Raw genomic sequence first — 6,615 nt, 5'->3', positions numbered from 1 at the left:
TTGTACCGTATGGTATGATTTTTTTTTTCCTTTTTAAGACTGAATAATATTACATTGTATGTATACACCACATTTTCTTTATTCATTCAACCATCAATGAACATTTATGTTGCTTCCACCTCTTGGCTATTGTGACTAGTGCTGCTATGAACATGGGTGTACAGATGTCTCTTTGAGAACCTACTTCAAAGTTTTCTTAACTATATACTCAGAAGTGGAATTGCTGAATCATGTGATAATTCTATTTTTAATTTTTGAGGAATCTCTATATTGTTTTCCATAGTGGTTGCACAATTTTACAGTCTCACCAGCAGTACACAAGTGTTCTAATTTCTTCATGTCTTCACTATTATTTTCTGTTCTTTTATTTTTTCTCATTTTTTAGACAGTGGCTCTCTTATTGGGTTGAGGTGATAGCTCATTGTGGTTTTGATTTGCATTTCTCTGATGATTAGTGAGCAGCTTTTCATATGCTTGTTGGCCATTTTTAATCTCCATATGTTTGGTCTACTTCTTTGTTTTCTTGGGCATTTAGGAACGATAACTACCATTTATTGAGAATTTACTAATTTCGGGTGCTATGCTAAACACTCTTAATCCTTACAACACCTCATCTGTGTTTGCTCCATCTCTATAGATGAAGACATTGCTTACAATGGTAATGGCTATTATGTGATGGAACTGAGATTTGAATTCAATTTAACTGACTCCAAAAGCTGTGTTTTCTCTCTCTCTTTTATTTTGGGACACAGTAATCAAAAAACTCTCAACAAACAAAAGTACAGGTCCAAGTGGCTTCAGAGGTGAATTCTACTGAACTGGTTCAATTTCATTGCTAGTAATAAGTCTGTTCAAATTTTCTATTTTTTTTTTCCTGATTCCATTTGGAAGGTTTTGTGTTTCTAGGAATTTATTTCTTCTAGGTTGGTTAATTTTTGGCATATAGTATTTCATGAAATTCTCTTATAATCCTTTGTATTTCCTTGGTGTCTGTTGTTATTTCTCCTCCTTCATTTCTGATTTTATTTATTTGTGTCCTTTCTCTGATGAATCTGACTAAAGTTTTATCAATTTTGTTGATTTTTCATAGAATCAGCTTTGGGTTTCGATGATCTGTTCTACTTTTTTTAGGTCTCTATATCATTTATTTCTGATCTAATTTTCATTATTTCTTCCTTCCATTGACTTTGGGATTTTTTTCCTTCTTTTTCTAGCTCCTTTAGGTGTAAGGTTAAATTGAGATTTTTCTTGCTTCTTTAGATAGATTGTATTGCTATAATAGTCCCTCTTAGAATAGCTTTTGCTGCATCCCAAAGATTTTGGACTGTTATAGTTTCATTTTCATTTGTCTCCATGTATTCTTTTACTTTTTGATTTCTTGGATGACCTATTTATTGTTTAGTAGCATGTTATTTAACCTCCATGTGTTTGTGTTTTCCTAGATTTTTTTGTTGGGGTTAATTTCTAGTTTTATACCCTCGTGGTTGGAAAAGATGCACAATATAATTTCAGTCTTTTTGAATTTGTTCAGGCTTGTTTGGGCTTAACCTGTGATCTATTCTGGAGAATGTTCCATGTGCACCTGAAAAGAAGGTGGGTTCTGCTGGTTTTGGATGGAATGTTCTGAATATATCTGTTAAATCCATCTGGCCCAGTGTGTCATGCAAAGTCACTATTTCCTTGTTGATTTTCTGTCTGGACTTCGTTTATGTCTGTTAATAGTTGTTTTATGTATTTGAGTGCTCCCGTGTTGGCTGCATAAATATTGACAATTTTTATATAGTCTTGTTGGATTGTTCCCTTTATGGTTATGTAGTGTCATTGTTTGTCTCTTGTTACAGTCTATTTTAGTCTATTTTGTCTAATATAGATATTGCTACCCCAGCTTTCTTTTCACTTCCATTTTGATGGTAAATGCTTTCCCATTCTTTCACTTTCAACCTGCATGCGTCTTTAGGTCTGAAATGAATCTCCAATAGGCAGCATATAGATGGTTCTCATCCTTTTATCTATTTAGCCACTTATGTCTTTTGATAGCATTTAGTCTATTTCCAATTGAAGTAAGTATTAACAGGTGTGTACTCATTGTTGATTTGTTACTTGTTTTATGATTGTTTTTGTAGTTCTTCTCTATTCCTTTCTTTTCTGACTCTCTTCCTTTGTGGTTTGATGACTTTATTTAGCAATATGCTTCGATTCCTTCCTCTTTATTTTTGCATATCTATTACTGGTTTCTTGCTTTGTCGTTATGACGAATTCCTTACCAATGACATATTCCTTACCAATATGTTGACATATAACATCCTATGCATAGGAGTGCCTGGGTGGCTCAGTCAGTTAAGCATCGGCCTTTGGCTCAGGTTGTGATCACGGGGTGATGGGATTGAGCCCCATGTTGGGCTCCTTGTTTGGCGGGGAGTCTGCTTCTCCATCTCCTGCCTGCTGCTCCCCCTGCTTGTGCTCTCTCTCTGTGTCAAATAAATAAATAAAAATCTTTTTTAAAAAGTCCTATGCATATAGTTATCTATATAAGTTGGTGTTGCTTAAGTTTGAACCCCTTCTAAAGGGACTACATTTTTACTATCCCTATGTTTTATGTATATGATGTCCTACTTTACATCCTTTTATTTTGTGAATCTCTTGACTGATTTTTATGGGTATAATTGATTCTGCTGCTTTTGTGCTTTAACCTTCATACTGGTTTTATAAGTGATTATTCTATTACTTTTATTATGTTCCTATATACCTGTGAGATTTTTTTTCCCTTTCCTAATTTTCTTACTCCTGATTGTGGCCTTTTCTTTCCACTCAAAGAATTCTCTTTAACATTTCTTATAAGGCTGGTTTAGTGGTGTTGAACACCCTTAGTTTTTTTTTTTTTAAGATTTTATTTATTTATTTGACAGAGATCACAAGTAGGCAGAGAGGCAGGCAGAGAGAGAGGAGGAAGCAGGCTCCCTGCTGAGCAGAGAGCCCGATGCGGGACTCGATCCCAGGACCCTGAGATCATGACCTGAGCCGAAGGCAGAGGCTTTAACCAACTGAGCCACCCAGGCGCCCGAACTCCTTTAGTTTTTATTTAGAAAACTATGTCTAATTCTATTCTGAATGATAGTATTGCTTGATAGAGTATTCTTGGTTGCAGGTTTTTTCCCTCTCAGCACTTTGAATATAGCATGCCACTTTCTTCTGGCCTGCAAAATTTCAGCCAAAAAATCAGTTGATAGTCTTTTGGGATTTCCCTTGTATGTAATTTTTTCCCCTTGCTGCCTTTAAAATTCTCTCTTTATCATCACTTTTTGCCATTTTAATTATTATGTGTCTTGGTGTGGACCTCTTTGGGTTGCTTTTGCTGGGGACTTCCTTTACCTCCTGGTTTTGGATGTTTATTTCCTTCCCCAGATTACAGAAATTTTCCGCTATTATTTCTTCAAATAAATGTTCTGTTCTCTTTTCTGTCTTCCTTCTGGGATCCTTATAATGGGAATGTTATAATGTTTGATGATGTTGCTGAGTTCCCTTAACCTATACTCATTTTTTATTATTCTTTTTTCATTTTGCTGCTTAGCTTGTTTGCTATTATTTTGTCTTCCAGCTTGCTGATCCATTTTTCTGCTTCCTCTAAGCTACTATTGATTCCCTCTGGTGTACTTTTAATTTCAACTATTGGGTTCTTTATCTCTGATTGGCTCTTTTTTATATTTTCTCTTTGTTGAAGGTCTCACTGAGATCCTCTACTCTTTTCTCAAGTCCAGTAAGTATCCTTATGGCCATTACTTTGAATTCCCCATCAAGTATATTGCTTATTTCTGTTCCCTTTGGCTCTTTCGCTTTGATTTTGTTCTGTTCTTTTATTTTGGACATATTCCTCTATGTCCTCATTTTGTCCAGCACTCTGTGTTTGTTTCTATTAGGATAGTCAGCTATGTATCCTGATCTCGAAAGCAGTGTCCTTGTGAAGAGATCCTTTCGTGCCCCATATAGTGCAGTGTTCCCTGTTCACCTGAACCAGGTGCTTCAGGGGTGTCCCTATGTGTGTTGCATGTGTCCTACTCCTGTGGCTGAGCTGCCTTTGCCTTTAGTCCGGTCAGCTGCAATGGCCCATGTTGTCTGTTGTGGGCAGGGTTTTGTCCTTCTGCTCTTAAGGGGCCAGTCTGAGGCTGCTTTGGGCTTATAGTTGAATCAGACCGGTTGCATGCCCTCAGCTCATTTGAAGAGGCTGTGGTGGTGCCAAACCGTCGGCCACTTTGCCTGAATTGACCCCTGAGTGACTTTGTGTGTGTGTGTGTGTGTGTGTGTGTGTGAGTGTGGCCTGCGGTCAGACCACATGACTGCCCCCGTCTGTCAGGTTTGCAGTGATCCCAAACTACAGGGCTTTCTCTGTGTGCTGCCCCCTGTGAGGTTTTTGTTGGTGGGTAGGGCCAGCAATCAGATCAGATGTCTGCCACCGGCCTGCTGCTTGGGCTGCAGTTGAAGTGGTATATGTGGTTATCTTCCCCTCTCCCCAGTGCAGGAGTCACTTTGGAGTGGCACTGGTCACTGTCATGGCTGCATGCACAATGAGACTCCACTTTGGAGGGACCCCTGCTGAGTGGGGCAGTTTGGGCTGCAGTGGATCCTCAGGAGAATGCACGGTTGTAAGTTTGCAGTGTTGGCAAGCTAGGTGGAGAGTGTTCATGCTGGTTCCCAGATGTGTCTGGGTCCGGGCTGGGAGGAACAGGGAGATAAATGTTGCCCTTCAACTCTTTAGTTCTTGAAGAAGTCTCCTAAAGATTCCTGCCCTTCCAGCATATGTTCTGAGATTAGTAAATAAATCTCCTTCCCATATACCCCAGATACTTTTCAAACTGCTTCTTCTTTGCTGTATCTCTCAGAGGTTGAATGTTATGCTGTCTCTTTAAGGGTCTCTTTAAGGACTTACTTTCCTATAACCATCTGACTGCCCATGAGCCAAGGCTGCTGATTTTTAAGGTACCCAGAGTTAAGCCCTACTGGTTGTATAAACTAGTGAAGTTAAGCCCTACTGGTTTGCAAAGCCAAATGTTAATGGGGACTTGTCTTCCCAGTGTAGTTCTTCCATGTGTGGGGTGCCTGGTGTGTTGTCTCTTCCTCTCCCTTCTCCATGATTGTGGTGTCCCTCCCACTTGTGGTTAGTCTCCCCAAGAGTTTGATTCCCAACTGGGTCTCTGCCCCTCCTACCTTCTTGAGATGGCCTCCTCTTTATGATTAATTGGGGAGAGTCTGTTTTCGGGTTGTTTTCCGAGTTAGTTATACTGATGTGGCTGTAATCTATGTGTATCCATGGGATGAAGTAAGTTTAGGTTCCTCCTACTCTGCCATTTCCCCAGACTCCCTCCGAAAGCTGTATTCTTTTTTTTTTTTTAAAGATTTTATTTATTTATCAGAGAGAGAGAGGGGGAGAGAGCGAGCACAGGCAGGCAGAATGGCAGGCAGAAGCAGAGGGAGAAGCAGGCTCCCTGCCGAGCAAGGAGCCCGATGTGGGACTCGATCCCAGGACGCTGGGATCATGACCTGAGCTGAAGGCAGCTGCTTAACCAACTGAGTCACCCAGGCATCCCCGAAAGCTGTATTCTTAATCAATGCACTGCACCCTTGCATGTGTTCTTATTTTAATTCCAGATATATAATTTAAATTTCTACATTTAAAACTCTAGCCTGGTGATATACTCTACTGCAAGCCAAACATTTCTCCATAGATGTCTGACAAGCAACTCAAATTGACTTAGTCAAGATTCAACTCTACCTCCCCTCAGTGAAATATAACAAAACAGAAGCCTCATCATTCTTCCTGTATTTCCTCTTTCAGTGACTGGTACCAATTCTATCCAAGCTAGAAACCAGAGAATGCTCCTAGATGCCTCTGTTTCTCTGCAGCTTTGACATTCAATCTATCCCAGAGTCTTGCTGTTTTTATCTCCTAAATATTTCCTGTATCTCTTCCCTCCTTGCCATTTCTTCTACCACTGCTCTGGTTAAGTCACTCATCATTTTTTGTCTTCACTGTTATCATAACCCCGTTATATCTCTTCCATCTATCACCTCTCCAGCCCATCTTTCATTTTACCATCAAAGTGATCTTTCTAAGTCGCAAACTGATCATGTCTCTCCCCTGCTTAAAACTTCTAATGATGCTCAGGAAGAATGAAAGCAAAGCATACAGTATCTTTGCAGCATGGTCTTCCAAGACACTATTGCTGTACGACTTCTCAAATTGACCCCACAGTAATACAGAACTGGTTTTAGTTGGTCCTCTGCATGCAGTCTGCTAGTTTATAACTCTGTACCTTTGCTCATGTTGTCTCTTCTGCCTTGCATGACTATGTTCCTTTTTTTACATGGTTAATTCTGGGGCCTCAGTTGGAATGACTGGGATAACTGGGTTCTCCCTTCATGACTTTTTTATATTTTTGTCGTCTAGCAGATGAGGCCATGCGTCCACACAGTGGTCGTACAGGTCCCAGCATTGAGAAAGGGCAAGCTCCAAAGTACAAGTACTTTCAAGACTGTTATTGAATCACATCGGTCAAAGCAAGTCACGTGGTTAAGCCTAGGAGAAGATTAACCACGGGCATGGATATGGAGAGGTGTTTTTCA

The sequence above is a fragment of the Mustela putorius genome, unplaced genomic scaffold, assembly GCF_011764305.1.
Source record: "Mustela putorius furo isolate JIRA1106 unplaced genomic scaffold, ASM1176430v1.1 tig00003899_pilon_pilon_pilon, whole genome shotgun sequence".
NCBI lineage: Eukaryota > Metazoa > Chordata > Mammalia > Carnivora > Mustelidae > Mustela > Mustela putorius.
This window is presented reverse-complemented; position numbering follows the sequence as displayed.